This window comes from Acomys minous (assembly GCF_964271855.1).
Source record: "Acomys minous genome assembly, chromosome: 20".
Classification (NCBI taxonomy): Eukaryota; Metazoa; Chordata; class Mammalia; order Rodentia; family Muridae; genus Acomys; species Acomys minous.
The window spans coordinates 2,461,792-2,480,637 of record NC_140502.1 but is presented as its reverse complement, the minus strand read 5'-3'; the positions used below and the strand labels follow the sequence as shown (position 1 = coordinate 2,480,637).

Here is an 18,846-nt window from a genome sequence, read left to right as displayed (position 1 = left end):
GCTAACCCGAGACCCACCTCATGGGAGAGAGCCGACCCCTGACACTATTAAGGATACTCTGTTATGTTACGTTTGCAGACAGGAGCCTAGCAGAGTTGTCCTCTGAGAGGCTCCACCCAGCAGCAGTTCCAAACAGGTGAATAAGTCCAAAGCACATTACGTGCATCACAGCAAATAGTTTGTAATAGTTAATATATGCTAAAAAGTTATCTGCCACAGCCCTACTCCTGTCTGTTTACAAATGTGGTGTGCCCATTGAGCAGGGCAGAACAGATTCCCACCCAATGTCCACTTGACAACACCTTTGGCCTTTACTGTTTGAAGGAAGGCATCTTCTGCCAATTATAGAATCCTAGCAGTCACATGAGACCTCCTGAACTCAAACGCTCACAAGTAATCAAATCAAAGTCCTGAGGAGGAGCCAGGATGGATGGAGGACTTAGTCCAAGCAAGTAAGGCTATCCAGGCTCGCCGACCACCAATCCAGATGCCTGGTCATCTTATGGGGCAGGAGGTTGAGGCAGCTCACAGGGTCTGTGTTCAGTCTTTTTCCTGTCGCTGAGCTGGAGGTAGACGGTTTTTAAGCCAGCAGTCAGTAAAAGACGAGGAGCAAGCACCGCAAGATGAAATCAGCTTCGTACCCTAATCTGTCCTTCAGCACTTCTGGATTTTAGGAAGAGAGCAGAGCAAAAGAAAGCAGTTCCGGTTTTGTCTGCTTTCACTGAGATTAAAAAAAAAAGCCACACCATGGCAACAATGATCAAGGTGTTTAACTGGCTCACAAATCCAGGGCTACAGTCCACACTTGCGGGGGAAGTTAAAGCAGACCGCCACACCTACAGTCACAAGCAGAGGAGGGAGGGTGGGGTGGGTGCCCACCTGCTGGTGCCCAGCTCAACAGTCCTCCGCGTCCCCTGCCTTGGGAATGGCCCCTCCCACAGTGGGTGGGTCTCCCATAGACACGCCCACAGGCCAACGGGATCTAATCCTTCTTCCTAGGTGATTCCGCATAGTCGACAATCAAAACACAGACGTGAAATCAAATTACCTAGTGAGTGGCTTGAGTCCCAGTTCACAGGAAGGAAACACCCTCTACCCCGACACGTCCCACTAAGTAGTGTCAAAACTGTGGGCGGAATAGATGGAGCAGGGATCTGAGCACATCTCTAAAGGCAATGTGGGTGGCAAATTAGGGAAGAGAGATAGATGGTTGAAATGGTAACAAAATGGCGGTGAGTCTTCCTTTTAGTTTCTCCTCTGTGGTCCAGCTTTCCTGCCTGGGCTTAGAAGCAAAATCTAGGACTATAGACCAAGTAGAGTCAGAAGTCTGTCTAGTGTGAGACTTGGTTCTCTCTGGTCAGGAAGGTACAGAAAGGCTCTGCCAGTCAGAGGTAGTGGGGAAAGCCTTTGTTTTCCTCATTCTCTTCTATTCTAGCCAGTTAGGAATCCTATCATAGAAGGAGGGCTGTGTGTGTGTGTGTGTGTGTGTGTGTGTGTGTGTGTGTGTGTCTGTCTGTCTGTCTGTCTGTCTGTCTGTCTCTATCTCTCTCCATCTCCCTTTTTCCCTCCCCCTCCCTTTCTCCCTCCCATCCCCCTCCCTCTCCTCCTCCCCCTTCCCCTTCTCTCCCCCTTCTCTCTCCCTCCCCCTCCCCCCTCTATCTGACCAGAGCTGCTGTGGTCCCAAGTTTTGTAGACAAGCTTGTTTTATTTCTCTGCTGTCTTGCCACTTGCCCTGGGTGGTGACAGGATTGCAGGAAGTGAACTGTAGGGGCCAAAGAAACTAGTCAAGGAAAGCTCGGGAGACCGCCTTCAAGAGTAGGAGGTGGTAGAAGGGAGGGAGAGCTGGAAAAGGAGCCCCATGCTACATGGGAACCCCTGGGTTGGTGCCCCCCACCCCACCCCCGCAGTGTGTGATGGGGCTGATGTTAAGCAGCAGCCACGGTGTTGAGATCTACGCTACAGGATGAATTACCTTCCAGGTCCCAGACAAGGCAGGAGGTGACGTGGACAGAGAGCAGATCTGAATAACCCTGCGGGTGCCTTGAAAATTGAATTTAAATTAGAACCAGAACTTACAGGCATGTACAGGCCTCCAGCCTGAGTACAGTGGGCCTGGGTCTAAGATGGAGCTCAGGAAGGAGACAGACAAGATAGTCAACAGTCTCCAGAAGAATCTTTCACTATGATTTTCAAAATGCCCGATACGCTCCGGGTTTACATAGGAAAGATCAGGAAACTCTCTGCACCACTTGAGGATGAAAGGAGACGCAATAACTCAAAACCTTGGACAGCACAGTGTTGAAACCATCAAATGAAGACAAAAGCAACATCCGTAACTGTATCCCAGGAAATACTGGAAAACATTCTAGAAACGAAAGCTGTGAACTCTTAGCACAGTAATGGGTGATATATAAAAGAATAAAACAAAAACTCCACAACTACAAAAATGCCATTTTTAAAACTCACTGGGCTCAATTCAACATCGGAATGGACGTGGCAGATGAAAGAATTGCTTTACTGTACTTGAAAGCAGGTCAATAAAAAATTGCCCAGTCTTGGGGCTGGCAAGATGGCTAAGTAGTTAAGAACACCTACCTCTCCTTCAGAGGAGATGAGATTAGTCCCCAGAACCAGCATCATGTGACACACAGTGGCCTGTATAACCCTAGCTGCAAGAGATCCAACTCCCTCTCCTGACCTCCTCAGGCACTTACACTCACACGCACATTCGCACATGCATGTGCACACGGACAGTCAGTATCTGTGAGTTCGAAGCCAGCCTGTTCTACAAATCAAGTCCAGTACAGCCAAGGCTACACAGAGAAAACCTGCTTCAAAAAACAGAGAGAGAGAGAGAGAGAGAGAGAGAGAGAGAGAGAGAGAGAGGGAGAGAGAGAGAAGGGAAGAGGAGAAGGAGGAGGAGGAAGAGGAGGAGGAGAAGAAGAAGAGAAGAAAAAATAGCAAAGCAAAATCACAAGTTGGGTGTGAAGATATAGACCTGTAATCTCACAACAGGAGACAGGAGGATAAAGAGTTCAGGCTCACGTTCAGCTATGTGCGCCACCCTGGGGTACATGAGACCTTGTTTCAAAACAAACCAACAAGAACAGAAAAATGCCAGTGGAAAAACCATACACTGGAGCTCCAGTGAAGGATACTGAGCAGTGCTTACATGAAAACTGATGCATTAGCTACAGGGTAAACAGTTATATGAGTAACTAAAGATTCATCATCAGGGATCAGCGTGAGCACACGGGAGTAAGACAATACAGCTGCGTTGAAAGTTTGAGAAATATGAATTTAATTCTACATTAAGTGAAAACAATTTTTATAAAAATAATAATAGTCTCAGGTTAAGGAAATGCAAAGAATTACAATGTTCACCTACATTATTACCTAATTTTTTAAAATGCTAAAAGGATTATTATTGAAAAGAAGAACGTGGTACATAATGCCGCCGTAGGTGCAGGAACGTGAATGTGGGTCCTCTGCAAGAGTGGCCAGCGCTCAGATCACGGAGCTGTCCCCGCCCCCCCCCACACACACACACAACCCCCAAAATGGCTAAAGTTTTGAATCATGGTTATGGGGGTTAGCCTGACTTGATCATTTTATAATGTATACATAGTGAAATATCACACTGTGTACAGCAATTATATTCAACATAATTTCAACTAAAAAGTCTTCAAAATATAATTTTTAAAACCCTTTAAGATACAGTCATGTCTATTTTTCATGTGGGAGCATTTGTACGTATGTGCACCGTGTGCGTGCAGTACCACAGCGGCCAGCAGAGGGCAACGGCTCCCACAGACCCGGGAGTGGCAGGTGGTCTGGAACCATCGTGTGGGCACTGGAAACCAAACCTGGCTCCTCTGCAAGATCAGCCAGTGCTCTAACCGCTGAGCGTCTCTCCAGCCCTTAGCATAGAGCTTATCAAAGAAAACAAGATACTTTTTTAAAAAAACAAAAAAAATGTGGCAACTGGCTGTGCAGTTCTTCAGATTAAGGACAGACAGACAAACCGCTGGTCCCTGAGATATGAAACAGGGTAAATACCCGAACTGCACTAAAGCTTAGCCTACCACAGCTGCAGGAACTAGCAGCGATGGGGAAACCTGGGAAGAAGCCAAGGAGCGCAGACAGCTGAGCTGAAGGGGAGAGCAGGTTAAGAATGACATCACAAGGCAAGCCAAGGAAGAGCATGGGCAAATGTGTGAAACGTGAAACTAGCCACCTTGCATGCATTCCGTGTCCTGTGGAGTTATCTCTTGTGAGCGAAGTGGATACAAAGACCTTTACAAATAAAAACCGAGAGGACTTGTCCCCACGGGGACTTCCTTACACAGAATACTAAAAGTTTCTCAAGGAGAAAGAAAACGGTCTCGGTTAGAATCCTGTGTTTGCAAAAGGAACCCCCCAAAAAAAATTTAAGACGGAGTTAATGAAGGAGAAGTAAAATAATTTAATTTTCTTCGTCTTCCTTTGATTTAATAAATGAGACTTAGTGGACAAATAACGAGTGTAGCGTCACAGGGGTTATAGCTAATGGCTTGGGGAGGTAAGTGATAGCAAGAGGCCGGGAACTGGGGCTCTCCTGCTCTCAGATACACGACCATGGAACAGTGGTGCTGTTTCAAGTTGAACTTGGGGGGCTGCAGAGATGAGTCGGCCATTGGGAGCACTGGCTGTTCTTGCTGAGGACGTGGGTTTGATTCCCAGCACCCACATGGCAGCTCACAGCTATCTGTCACTCCAGTTCCAGGGGATGTGAAGCCCTTTTCCAGTCTCTGCAGGGACTGCACACACACACACACACACACACACACACACACACACACACTCTCTCTCTCTCTCTCTCTCTCTCTCACACACACACATGCACACAGACACACACACACATTCACACAGACACACACACATAACACATGCACACATGCACACAGACACACACACATAACACATGCACACATGCACACAGACACACACACATGCACACAGACACACACACATAACACATGCACACATGCACACATGCACACAGACACACACACACATGCACACAGACACACACATATAACACATGCACACATGCACACAGACACACACACACCACACACGCACACATGCACACAGACACACAGACACACACATGCACACATGCACACAGACAGACACACATGCACACATGTACACACACACACACAAATACATACATGTGGGCAAGCATTCACATATAAAATATAAAGACACCTAAAAAATAAAGAGTAAAAGGCCATCGCAAGATGCATCCTGCTAATATGAATCCAAAGAAAGTTGGAGTAGCTATAAAGTTCAGGAAAGCTGACTTCAGAGCAAAGAAAATTGCCAGACACAAAGAGAAACATTACCTGGAGACAGGGTAGTCAATTTTCTAAGACTGGATAACCATCCTAAATGTGTATGTGCCCCTAACCAACGCTTTAAAATACATAAGACAAAAAAAAAATCATAAAATTGCAGAGAAATAGACAAATACACTATCAGCTTTGGAGAGGTCAATTCCCTCCTCCAGTGACTGACAGGTTCAGCAAGCAGAAAATCGTGAGGACATGGTTGGATCGACAGTACCATCCGTCAGCGAGATCTAATTGACTTTTCCAGATCCAGTCAGCAATGTCAGAACTCACATTCTTTTTCAGACTTGCAGGGAATGCTGGTCACAATGGAACATGCTCTGGCGACATGCACACCCTCAAATCCCCAAACAGTACACAGCACAGATCCCATGCTCTGGCATTATAAAGAGAGGAAACATTAGTGGGGTAGATATAGCCAAAAAAATCCCAAAGTGCTTGGAGATTCGAAAACTCTCAGAGAAACAGCATCTACTCAATGAAACACGGTGAAAGCGTTGACTAGAGGACAAACGGTGGCCCTTACTCTATACGCACGTGATGTGTATACACGCCTGCACGTGTGTGCCTGTGCATTGTGTGTGTGCAGGGCCTGCAGAGGCTGGAATAGGGTGCCAGCCCCCTGAAACTGGAGTTACAGATGGTTGTGAGCCACAGTGTGGGTGCTGGGAGTTGAACCTCGGGGCATCCCAAAGCAGCCAGTATGTTTACCAGAGAACGAGTCTCTCTGCAGCCCAGAAGGGAATATTCAAAAGCCAATAACCTAAACCTCCACAGAAGGGCAGTAGAGGAGGAGCATGTTGAATGAAGTATAAACAGAAAAGGAGAAATGGAAAAAAAAATCAGAAAAGAGAAACAAAACATAAATCAAGAAAACTGTGGAAAACGCACATGAGCGTGCACACACACACATACAAACACACGGGGAAGCGGGGGAGGGAGAGAGGGAGGGAGGAAGGGAATGTCAACATAGTAAAAAGTAGAAAGAAATAGCCAACTACCAAGGCTAGAAGCGAAAATGACTATTACCACCAACCCCAGGTTATTACAAACAGTTCTTTGTTACACTTTGATAAGACTGATAGAATTGATTAATTTCACTGACTATGGTGGCATACGCCTGTATTCCCAGCACTTGGGATGCTGACATGGAAGCCTCATAAGTTTGAGGCCAGACTGGGCCACACAATAAAACCTTGTCATATATATATATATATATATATATATATATATATATATATATATATATATATATATATATAAAATTAACACCTGGAATATATAAAGAACTAAACAAACAGCAACATCAAAATACCAAACAAATAACTAAAGAAAACAAACAACTCAGTTAAAATTTCATCTCACCCTCTTGTTCAAGAAAACAACCAGCACCAGGCGTGGTGGTGGTGGTGGCGCACGCCTTTAATCCCAGCCCCTGGGAGCCAGAGGCAGATGGATCTCTGTGAGTTCGAGGCCAGCCTGGTCTACAAAAGTGAGTCCAGGACAGCCAAGGCTACACAGAGAAACCCTGCCTGGAAAAGAAAAAAAAGCAAACAACAAACAAACAAAAAGAAAAGAAAAGAATTAGCAGTAAATGGGGGGGGTGTGGGGAACAGGACAGGGAGCCATAGAATACAGTGGCGAGGGTATGGGGCACATGGAGGAAGCCAGAGGGAAGACATCTCCAAAGCCAAAGTACACGTACAACATGCCTCAGCTATGGCACACGTGGCATCTGTGCACAGGACCGGACGTCCTACCCCACAGACGCTTGCTTGCTTAGCCGTGTTCAGTGCTACTCTGGCTGGGAAACGGAAGCCGCCAGAAGGCCCTTCAGCTGAGAAGCGGGAACTGAAACCGTGGCACATAAACACTACGGAACACGGTTCAGCTGTAAAGAAAAATAAAACCATGAACTTCGGGGCGGGGAGGTGGGGGTGGGGTGGGAAATAGATGTTAGTAGGGAATTGTCATAGTGACTGAGGTGATGTAGACCCAGAAACACCGAAGGACCCTGTTGGGGGGAGTGTAGGAAGGGGGCCGTGGGACACAGGTTCTGTGACAAGGAAAATGGGGGTAGCCGGGGAAGAGAGGGATGGAAACACAGGGAAGGAGAAGGAGTAAGCAACACTAAGGCTGTTTAAAGAATCCATAAGGAAGAACACCATTATATGCTTACTTAAAAAGACACATATTATATATGTGTGTGTGCACATGCGTATATAGTTTCTAGTTTGAATGACGTTCTGCCAAAGAATTCTTTTTTACTAATTCCTTAACGGACACATCTATTAAATCTTTCGTGAGAGGAAAAGGAATATATCAAGGGGACCCATATTTATTTACAGAGAGCGAACCAATAAAAGGTCCAAAAAAAAATAGCTACCAGATTAAAGTGGTCTCTCTGAGGAATTTCCACAAAAGACTGAAAGAAGAAAGGACTCCAAGTTTCAGAAGGTGGGATTCAGGCCACATTCTAAAAGGTGGGAGTGCTGTGCCAACCAGTGTCTGACGAAGAAATGACAGTCAAAGCTAAAGTACATGGCCAAGCACAGGCCCGCAGCCCCGCACCCAGGAAGGCAGGGCGGGTGGGTGGCCGAGTCCAAAGCCAGCCACAGGCTAAACAGTGAGACCCTCTTAAAACAAGAAATAAAACACAGAACAACATCTCTCACGGGCCCAGAGACAAAAAATCCCCACAAAAAAATATTAGTGGACCACAGACCTAAACATGGTGTGTCCACAGAGCATCTTTCTCCTTGGGAGGAGACTGTCTGAAAATACTTCCTACAAAACATTTCAGAAAAAAATGGAAAAAGTGTTTTAGGAAAGTCAGGCTTGCCAGGGCTTAGGCCCTGGCATATTGAAAGGGGTGAACAGGCAGTGACTCTACTCTGCGGGACACCGTGATGCAATGGTGTCAGGTCACCATGACGTCACATTCCGTCGACCTTCGCAGCCCAGTGACGCTTGGGAGATTGTGGGCTGGACTGAGAAACAACTGGAGCTGTCAATCAGTTGAGCAGTCACACGGAGTGGATGCACCAGGCTCACAGCAGAGGCGAAAGGGGGCGGGGCAGGGGGCGGGGCAGGCACAGAAACTGCACTCTCTGTAGTCTCTGTTTCTTAACAATTAAACTTTTATTATACAACCCAACTAGTTTATACAAGAGGGGAAAAAAATTAAAGGGAAAAAAGAGTAAACCTTCCGGCATCCATTTCACAGGACGGGTCCTTTGGTGTCTCTGGCCTGTGTGCTGGTCCAGCTTGTTCACTGATCCAACCTGCTGTTGCTCTCTCCTCTCCGCCTGTCTGAGTCACGTGCGAAGGGCGGTCTCTTTTTTCCCTGTTGAGGTTTGCTTAGAAAAACAATAGTCCAGGTGGAGTCCCCAGGTCTGTTTTCTGAATTTTAGGGGGGATTGGCACGGAAACTGTGCTCTGTTCAACTTTGGTATGGTCATCAAATACATTCCAAGGTCTATCAAGATTCGCATGAGTCAGAGCTGGAGAGGTGTGTCAGCAGTTAGGAGCAGCGGCCACTCGTGCAGAAGACCCGAGTGTGATTACTGGTCCTCATGGTGGCTCTCACTTGCCTGTAGTGCCATCTGTTAGAGGGTAGATGGCTGCTTTTGGCCCCCACAGGCTCCTGCACACACATGGTATACATACTCAGGCAAGTCTACACACATAAAAATAAACAAATAAATTTTTTTTTTAGTAAAAGAAAAGAAGAAGAAAAAAAGCTGGACCTGGTGGCACATGTCTCTAATGCCACTACTCAGGAAAGAGGCCAGTGTGGTTTACAGATGGAATGTCAGGACCGTCAGGGCTAACGCTGTCCTCAGAGGCATCAGAGACAGAAGCATCACAGCACAGTGTGACTCTCCATGGGACCATTGGTTGTGCTCTCTTCAGCAACCTGCCTGGCCTCTTTGGACTTTCAAAAAAATGGAGACCACAAAAATAAAATGAAACCCCAGTGGCACACCACTGTTGAGTGCTAAGGTGGTGGCTGCTTCTAGTGAGGAATGGTTAAAGAATAGATTGATTGATTTTTAAATGTAAAACTGGTATTTATCATCTTACAGAAGACTTTATAAGAACGGGATGTGGATGTTTACCTGAGTGCATGCGAGGGTGTGTGTGTACATGTGCATTCATGTACATGTGTATATGTGTGTGTGCATGCATACGTGTGAGTGTGTCTCTGTGTGTGTACATGTGTGCATGCACGTATATGTGTGCTGCGTACATGTGTGTATGCATACATGTGTGTACATGTGCATGCATGTACATGTGTATATGTGTGTGTGCATGCATACGTGTGAGTGTGTCTCTGTGTGTGTACATGTGTGCATGCACGTATATGTGTGCTGCGTACATGTGTGTATGCATACATGTGTGTACATGTGCATGCATGTACATGTGTACATGTGTGTGTGTGTGTCTTTTAAATGAAACTGAAATGAATTCCCAACTTAAAAAAAAGCGTAGAGAAATAAAAGAGCCAGGAACTGGTAGCTTCTCCTTTCAGCCACGTGTGAGTCGGGATGCAAGCATTAAATAATTGCAACTCTCGGAGGTTGTTATTTAAAAACAATGGTCGAAATCAAAAGCAAATGTTCATGCTGAGGGAGAACAAAGAGGCCATTAGAGAGACAGGACCACGACTGGACGCCACGCCCAGGGCCACCTGTGCACGCTGGCTCTGGGTTACAAAGTCCGTACGGATCCCAGATCCGGGCGCCCAGAGTCCAAAGGCCACAGACTGCCCAGGTACCCAACGGGAAGTTTCACAGGGGTCCGCTCTCAACCTCAGGAATGTCTCTTCTCATTTCTCTCTCTCCTCTGTCTCATTTGCAAGACAGATACTTTTAAGATGTAACTAAAATTATTGTACAATCTTTTAATCACTAGAAATTGCGTATAATTATTTTACCTCCACTCCGGTGCCAAAAAAAAAAAAAAAAAACTGCTGTGAATTACTTGGCTTCTCCAAGTGCAGAAAGAAACCGCTTCACTTGGGCGTTAATTAAGTGTCCTCCCCACACCATCCCTGTCCATTAGCCTCCACCACGCTATGGCCGCCAATGGTCATTACAACAGACAGAAATAGGAACATAAATTTTTTGCTAATGAAAATGTCAGTTGGAGATGCCGTCTATCTCAGACGGTTCTGATACTTACTGGCTCTTTTTCTTTTTCTTTTTCTTTCTTTTCTTTTCTTTTTTTTTTTTCTTGTTTTCTTCCATCTTGTACCTTTTTCGCCAGTTTCTCAGAGACCTGCACGGAAGGGAAGTTCTCTCTTCTTCATAGATAGCTACTGCGCACTCTTTACGGAAGATTGAGGACTGTACTCACTTCTCTATTAAATATTCCATTGATTTTTAAAATCGCTCCCTCTCTTATCAGACCTTGCAGGGTCTCGGCCTGGGAAACCTTTTGACCTGCGACGCCCTCCCCTCCCCGCATGTGTGAGGCCAGTGCACTAGAGACGGGGGTAGTGCGCATCTATCTGTTTATGGGGCAACGGCGGTCCATCCGTCACGGATGTCGTGTGTCCAACATGCTCTGCCCCCTCAGTGCAAAGTTCGCTAGCTCTGGGTTTTTAGAGCTTGTTCAGAAACATGTCAGCTATGCCCTGTGCTGGAGAGGGTTTGTGTGCTGGGAATCCTCAGCACTGCTGTGGTCTACCTGTTGTCCGCACGGACGTGGGGACCGAGGCAGATGCCTGGCCCCTGGCTCCTTGTACCCACACAGCGAGGTGAGAAAAAGGTATTTCTTGTTCATGCTTGCGACTCCAGCAGAAACCATGACACAGTTTCCCCATATCTGAGCCAAAGACCACAAGGCTGCCCACGTTGGAAAACACCTACTGACTTGTCTTAGGGAGGAAATGGAATCCTGCCGGCAGCATTTCGCTGTCGTTGCTGTGGCTGCTTTTTGATTTTGCTAGCACTGAGAATTGAACCCAGGACCTTGTGTATGTTAGGCAGTTGCTCTACCACTGAGCTACATTCTCTGACCTCATTTTTGTTTTTATTTTGAGATTAAAATCTCCATAAATTGTCTAGGTTGTCTTTGAAAACTAACTAACTAACTAACTCTCTCTCTCTCTCTCTCTCTCTCTCTCTCTCTCTCTCTCTCTCTCTCTCTCTCTCTCCTCTCTCTCTCTTGCTCTCTGCCTCTCTCTCTCTTTCTCTCTGCCTCTCCCCCCCCCCCGTGTGTGTGTGTGTGTGTGTGTGTGTGTGTGTGTGTGTGTGTGTGTGTACATGCGTCTGTATCCCAGGGAGATCCTTAACTTACAACATTTCTGCCTCACTTTCCCAAAAATCTGGGGCCTCTGGCATTCACCACTACTCTATGCACCTTAGGGAGGTCTTTTAATGACCAAGTACTTTGGAAAGTGCAAGTACCGCCGATCTCTACCTAGGTACAGGCTTGCCATGGCTCTCTTTGTCCTGCGTGGAGTCATCAGGTTGCCCGTGCATGGCGCAGCCTCTGAGTCTAGGGTCAGGGAGGCTGGTCCGCTGCAACTCACAGCCAGCGCTCACTGCGCACTCACTAACGCCTGCTAGCAAGAAGTGGCGCTAACAGACATAGTGACTGCTCATTGGTAATTCTCTGCCACAGTGGAGTTAGCAGGTCCGGCTGTCAAAGGGATTCCAAAAATATCTGTTCTCCAGAAAACATCCAGATGGGTTGTGTTGAAGGACTATTTTACAAATAATATTTTAACACATTAAAATGACTATTACCAAGCTGCCATTTGGATTCAGTTCAGCTAAGTATGAATGGCCAAAATCCAGGTGTAAGATCAGAATTCTTTAATTCCAGTGCCCACTGGTAACCACTGGCTTGACTGCAGTGTGTGTGTGTGTGTGTGTGTGTGTGTGTGTGTGTGTTAGTAGAGGCCTGAGATTGACCTCGGGATGCCTTCCTCATTAGATTCCTCACCTCACTTTTGAGAAAAAGCCTCTTACTGAACCTGGACCTGCCCATGTTGGCTAGGTGGGCGGGACCCTGAGCAGCTCGGATCTGCCTGTCTCCACCCACCTGTCCTGAGGTCACAGGTACACACTGGCATGTCCAGCTTTAAATGCAGACTCACCAAACTCTGGTGCTTATGCTCCGATAGCAGGCGTTTGCCTGCTTTACACACTTTTCCCTGTGTTGCCCAGGACGTAGGGCAGCCTGAAGGTTGACCCACAAAGTATGGCACAGCGTGCCTCGCAGCCAACCCAGGTCATCTGAGGATGTGTGACAGCTATCCAACCTCCCTCACACTTCAGGATAAGGACACTCTTAGGTCCTCTCTCCATTGGTTGTTACCCATAATGCTTGAGGGATACATGAACCCGAAGAAACTAAGAATTAAGAAGGTTCAAGCAAACATGCATAGAGTGAGAAAAATCAGATCCAAAGACAGGGACAGAGCGGGAGGCAGGGCAGTAGCCAGGGCATTCAGGAAGACTGTTCTGTGACCTCTGACCTTAGTGATGCCTCATTTTTCCATATTTAAAGGGAAACTTTGGATATACACGTTGTCAATAGCTTAAACTCACAACGACACCAAAATGCCGTGCAATGCTGTACAAGTAACCAAGAAACAGCTCTTGCCACTGAAATAAGTAACCCAAAACCAAGTGTCACAAAAACAACAAAACAGCAACATCTCAAGAGTCTCTCTCAAAAAAAAAAAAAGAGTCTCTCAAAACACACTTGTTCAGAGTCCTTGGTCCACTAGATGTACCAAGCCAGTCACTGAAAGGTGAGCAAGACACCAAACCCATCCCCCTTGGACGCACCGACCAATCAGAGATCACATCGTCAGATGATGGACCGGGTGGCAATAGGAGGTCTTGGGCCCTTTACAGTGTTACAGGGTAGATGGTTCCCCTACAGTCACTTTGCTAGGCTGTATAAGACTCAGAAATTAGAACATCCTTTAAGGACTTGCCTTCAAAAGTACTGACCGTGGAGCTGGGGACCATGGTTTGGTAGGTAGGAAGAATGCTTGACGTGCAAGCATGAAGCCAGGAGTTCAAATCCCCAGCATCTCATCTAGCCGAACTAGTGAGCTCCAAGTTCAGTGGGAGACACTGCCTCACAGGAATGCCGCAGACAGCCATAGCGGAAGACGCCTGACACGGCCCCCTCTGGTCTCTACACCTGCAAACATCAGCGTGCACCCCCTCGCCTGAAAGTGAGGGGAAAAAAAAAAAAGAAAGCCCTGGCCGGGGTGAGCTGCACTCAGGGATGGGGAGCATCATTGGGAGGCGAACTTTCCCAAAGAGCTCCTGACGGGGGTGGGGGTGGGGTGGAGGTGGGGGGAGGGGCTTCCTCACACTGTCAGCAGAAGATTACACCCTGATGCTCAGACTTCTCTCCCTGCCATCAAAAATCACACAGGGACAGTGACAGTGCATGAAAGCCTGGCAGAGGTGGCTGCCCCAGCTTCTTCCCAGGACGCGAGGACTCAGCACCACAGACCTCAGTGGAGCATCCCCCCCCCCATTACAAATAGCCACCAGCGTTATAGTTACAGGTCACGTGTGCGGTGTTCTAACCATATGCGCCATGCTGTTCTAGCAACACCCAACCTCGGTGCTCACTGTTCATCTTCCAGAAGCCCAGTGGGAAAGGCAGAAGAGCCACTGGGGAGGAGCCCGGAGGAGCAGGGTAGGAGCACGGAGGAGCACAGAGGAGCCGGGAGGAACAGGGTAGGGGCATGGAGGAGTAGGGTGGGAGCACGGAGGAGCACAGAGAAGCACAGAGGAGCACGAAGGAGCCCGGAGGAGCAGGGTGAGAGCCTGCCTCTGACTGGGGAGGACTCTCTGTCTCTAAACGCCACTCCCTCACCCCACCCCACCCCCACCCCAGCTTCAGCTCGAAGGAACAGCATCACCCCCTCAAGAAGACCCCTGCCCTCATGCCAAACTTGGGTCGATACCGTTATTTAAAGGGACACGACCCAATTTATTCCCTTATCAATTCTCTATATCATTTACCTCAGCACCGATTGTATCATTCACAAATTAGCATTCGGCAGCAATTTCGGAGCCTCCCCGTATAAAACTATTTAGCAATCTAGCCAAGAAAAGGAGCGATGCCCGGCAAAAGCCAGGGCGTCGAACCTAATTCTCCTCCTTATCTTCCTGTTACATATTGACATATTTGAGGCCATTCAAAAGCGTCCAACTTGTCTTGCCAGGGTGCAAATCAGAGTATTGACAGGGAGGGCTATTTAACAGGTTTATTTAAATGTTAGAGTCCTATCTCAGAGGGGATCTGCTGCTCCAACGGGCTTCTCCTGCAGAGCGGTCAAACTTTCGTTTGGAGGGACTAAAGATGCCTCTGATTCCTTCCGTGGGCCATGAGTATTATGGGATGCTTGCTCTAGTGCCGGCCGACATCTTCCTTCAGATCACCTCATCGCAACAGTCTAGTCCCGGGCACAGCTCCATGCCAAGTGCTAGGTACGTACCGTTGAGAGCCTGCCGTGACTACATTGCTAAGAAGGAAAGCCAGTGGGGCATGGTGGGACACGCCTTTCATGGAGGCACTCTGGTAGCAGCAGCAGATGCTCTCTGAGCTGAAAGGCCAGCTTGCTCTGCGCAGTGAGTTCCAGGGCAGCCAGTGTTAGAAAACGGGAGCTTGTCTCACATAAGGGTTGAGGGGGAAAGAGCGCTTAGCCTCTGCTTCGCTGGCACGTGTGTTCGTCAACCACTCGCACACCTATGAGAGACGCAGTGCAGTCAGCCTCGGCACGCTGCCATGTATTACTTGTGTACTACGGATCATCTTAGGGATTGAAAAAAGGGAAGCAGTCACGCCAACAACAGCAAACATGGTAGATATGCAGGGCCTATCGCCCAAATTTATCTTGACTGAGGCCCAGCCCCTAGGAGGTCATATGGCCGCCAGCCCTAAGCTACCAACCCCTCTAGGTGTGGCCCATACTGCAGAAAGTCACTTCCGCCAAGGGCAGGGTCTTTCCTGCTCATGCTTTCCGAACCAATGACATGGCATGACTTCGGGGTAGTAAACCCTTTTCTAGTATGTACCCCCAAAAAAGGAATCTTTGGAGAGGGTCTATCCTCACTGGATAGGCCCCCCTACTTTGAGTGCTGGAATGTTATATGACGTTATTTCTGGGGGACACACAATCACGCACCTACTTACTTCATAGCAGACCAAAGTAAGGACACCATCAAAGCCAAACTTGGTGAAACAATGAGTTTACTCGAGCAATTTACACCAGTATGAGTGAGGGGATCGTATAGAAGCATAAATGAGTCAAAGACAGCGGCATCACCAAAGCCCACCCTAGCACACAAATCCCAAGAACCTGAAACACAGCACAGGATTTGGCAGGCAGCGCAGCGGGTCGGAGAGTGTCTTTTTCCAGGCAGCTCGGCTTGTCTGAGAGTATCTCTCGGTAATCCTTATTCGTATATCAACTTGGAAAGGGAGGGAGGCGCCTAGTGCACCTGGTCAGTTCCAGGGACTTCCTGAAGCTTTGGTTGTTTACTTCCTAAGTTGTGTGAAGCCTCCGCTTAACAGCTTCCGGGTCTTTCCTTCAGAGTGGAACAGTTCACTTGCCTTTAGAACAGTGGTTTTCAAGTTTCCCAACGCTGAGACCCATTCATACAGTGCTGTGGTGACAGTGTTGGTAAGAAATATTTATGGTAAAGGCTGTGCCTGAGTGATTGGTATTAGTAGCTTTTCTCTTGTGTGACCAAACTCCTGACTAGAAAGAACAGGGAGGAGGAAGAGTTGTGTGCAGGACGTGAGCGGTAAGGGCATGCCTACATCCACCTAGACAGCACAGAGCACATAGCTAAGCCGCAGACATGGGTCCCTGCTGAAGGAGCATGCCATGCAGGAAGCCTGGGCCCCTTGGGAGTAGGGCAAGCCCGACAGAGAACATCTGTGGGGCCAGGACCATGAGCAATGCTCAGCAGAGCCACGACAGTTGGGTTGGGCAACGTAGTCTTAGACCATCAGAGCCATCGGCTTTGGTCTCAGCCTCGGAGACTGAGTCTAGCTGCGGAATGGCAGAGGTGGGACTGTAACTCCCCAGAAGGTCCAAATGGCAGAGCATCAGGTCAAAGAGACTGTTCCTCCTAAGCTGAGGACTCACGCTGTTGGTCACGCTGGGCTTCAGAGCTTACTTGGTATGGGATTATATTCACTGCTCTTCCATTTCTGTGATGAAATGCCGTGACCAGAAGGAAGGGTTTATTTGGGCTTACATTTTCTTTTTTTAGATTTTTATTATAGATTACATTTTCTTTTTATTCTTTTTTTTTTTAAGAGTCATCTTTTTTTTTTTTAGATATTTATTATAGATTGGGGGAGGGCGGAAGGGACCATGTGGTTGCTGGGAATCGAACTCAGGACCTCTGGAAAAGCAGGCACTGCTCTTAACCACTGAGCCATCTCTCTAGCCCTGGGCTTATATTTTCAGAGGGATAAGAGTCCACCAGCAGCACCACCATCATCAAAGAGAAGAGGCAGGCATGGTGGCTGAAACAGAAAGCTGAGAGGCAACCCCCTAACCTGCAAGCATGAAACAGATACAACAAACTAGAAACACGAACTTAGGGAAGTCTGCCCCAGTGACACACTCCTAGGCCACATGTCCTAAACTTTCCCAAACAATCAATGCTACCCACTGAGGACCAAGCATATAGTGAGAGACTAGAGTGGTCATTTCTCGTTCAAACCATCGCATGGAAACTCCTTTGCTCTTTATTGCTCTTCGTTCCGGGAATGGAGCTGTATATTCTGTATGTGTCCCATCATTGTATTCTGAAAACACATACCGTGTTGGTTTCACAAGTACTGGAGAGATTGGATAAGTGGCCCTATTAGTTCTTTCTCAGGCGGCTGCCGAAGATGGCAGAGGGGCAGGTTTTAGTGCTGGACGGCCGAGGCCATCTTCTGGGCCACCTGGCGGCCATCGTGGCCAAGCAGGTGCTGCTGGGCCGCAAGGTGGTGGTGGTACGCTGCGAGGCCATCAACATTTCTGGAAATTTCTACCGAAACAAGTTAAAGTATTTTGGTCATTCTCTGAAAGCGGATGAACACCAACCCCTCTTGAGGCCCCTACCACTTCCGAGCCCCGAGCCACAGTTTTTGGCGCACTGTGCGAGGCATGCTGCCCCACAAGACCAAGAGAGGCCAGGCTGCCCTGGAGTGCCTCAAGGTGTTGGATGGGATCCCTCCACCCTATGACAAGAAAAAGCGAATGGTGGTTCCTGCTGCCCTCAGGGTTGTGCTGCTGAAGCCTACCAGAAAGTTTGCTTACCTGGGTAGCCTGGCTCATGAGGTTGGACAGAAGTACCAGGCAGTGACAGCCACTCTGGAAGAGAAACAGAAGGAAAAGGCCAAGATCCACTATCGGAAGAAGAAGCAGCTCTTGAGGCTACGGAAACAGACAGAAAAGAATGTGGAGAGCAAAATCAGCAAGTTCCCAGAGGTCCCCAAGGCCAACGGACTCCTGCTGTGAGCCCAGTAAAGACTGTTTGCCTCAAAAACAACAACAACAACAACAAAAGTGGCCCTTTCAGTCTGAGCCCCATCTCCTGTGTGAAAGACTTTGGACTCAGATAATAAAGCCGTTGCTAGAGTAAACTATGATTTTAGGGGCTGTTGGGATGTAATGATTGTATGTTGAAAGCAAGAAGGAGCTAGGCTTTGGAAATCCAGGACTGAAGTGGTGTAGACAGCATGTTTGTGTCCCCCACAATGGGGAAATTTAAGCCTCTGTGTAAGGGTTTAACAAGGTAAGGGGTGGACTTGTTGAAACTTCACTCCCAACACGATGCTCTAATGAGGCAGAGCGTTTGGAAGGTTGTTACCGAACTCAAGAGGAAACGGAGAACCAAAGAGCATCTCCATCCCCTCCAGCCTGTGAGGGCGCAGGAAGAAGACGGTCTACTGTGATCCACGAAGCAGAGTCTTGCCAGACACCAAGTCAGCCACTAAGCGACAAGGTTAAAGACCCAAGGGGCCCCACTCCCCCAATGAGATGAGTAGCACACTGCATTACCTCTGCGAACAGAAGAAAAGGGCATTCTAGAAGGTATTATCTAGGCTACACTATGGAAAGAAATCAAAGATAGATGACCACGATACCTCAGGATGTTACACTGATTTAAAAAAAAAAAAACCAGACCAGAACAGTTTTCAATGAGAATCCTGTGGAAGGAAGATACTACACGAGGCAAGTGTACCTCTTGGTAATTCCCTAAGCTCCTTCCAGAGGGAATTGTTGACTTCTGCAGAAAAGGAAACACTCAGATGTACTGAAGGCTGCTGGGATCAGGGTCTGACTCTACACTGACGATCAGAGAGCCAAGTGATTTCGGGGGTCTTCTACTGTCGTAGCACTTAAGAACATTGTGTTGGTCAGTTTTTTTATCACTAATAATACCTGTCG

General features: G+C 47.7%; 1 pseudogene across 1 annotated transcript; it reads left to right on the top strand.

The window, feature by feature from the left end:
• The first annotated feature begins 17,292 nt into the window (after positions 1-17,292).
• Positions 17,293-17,932, top strand: LOC311591297 (large ribosomal subunit protein uL13-like; annotated as a pseudogene). The gene has a single exon. The product of its transcript is annotated as a large ribosomal subunit protein uL13-like (transcript).
• The last annotated feature ends 914 nt before the right edge of the window (positions 17,933-18,846 follow it).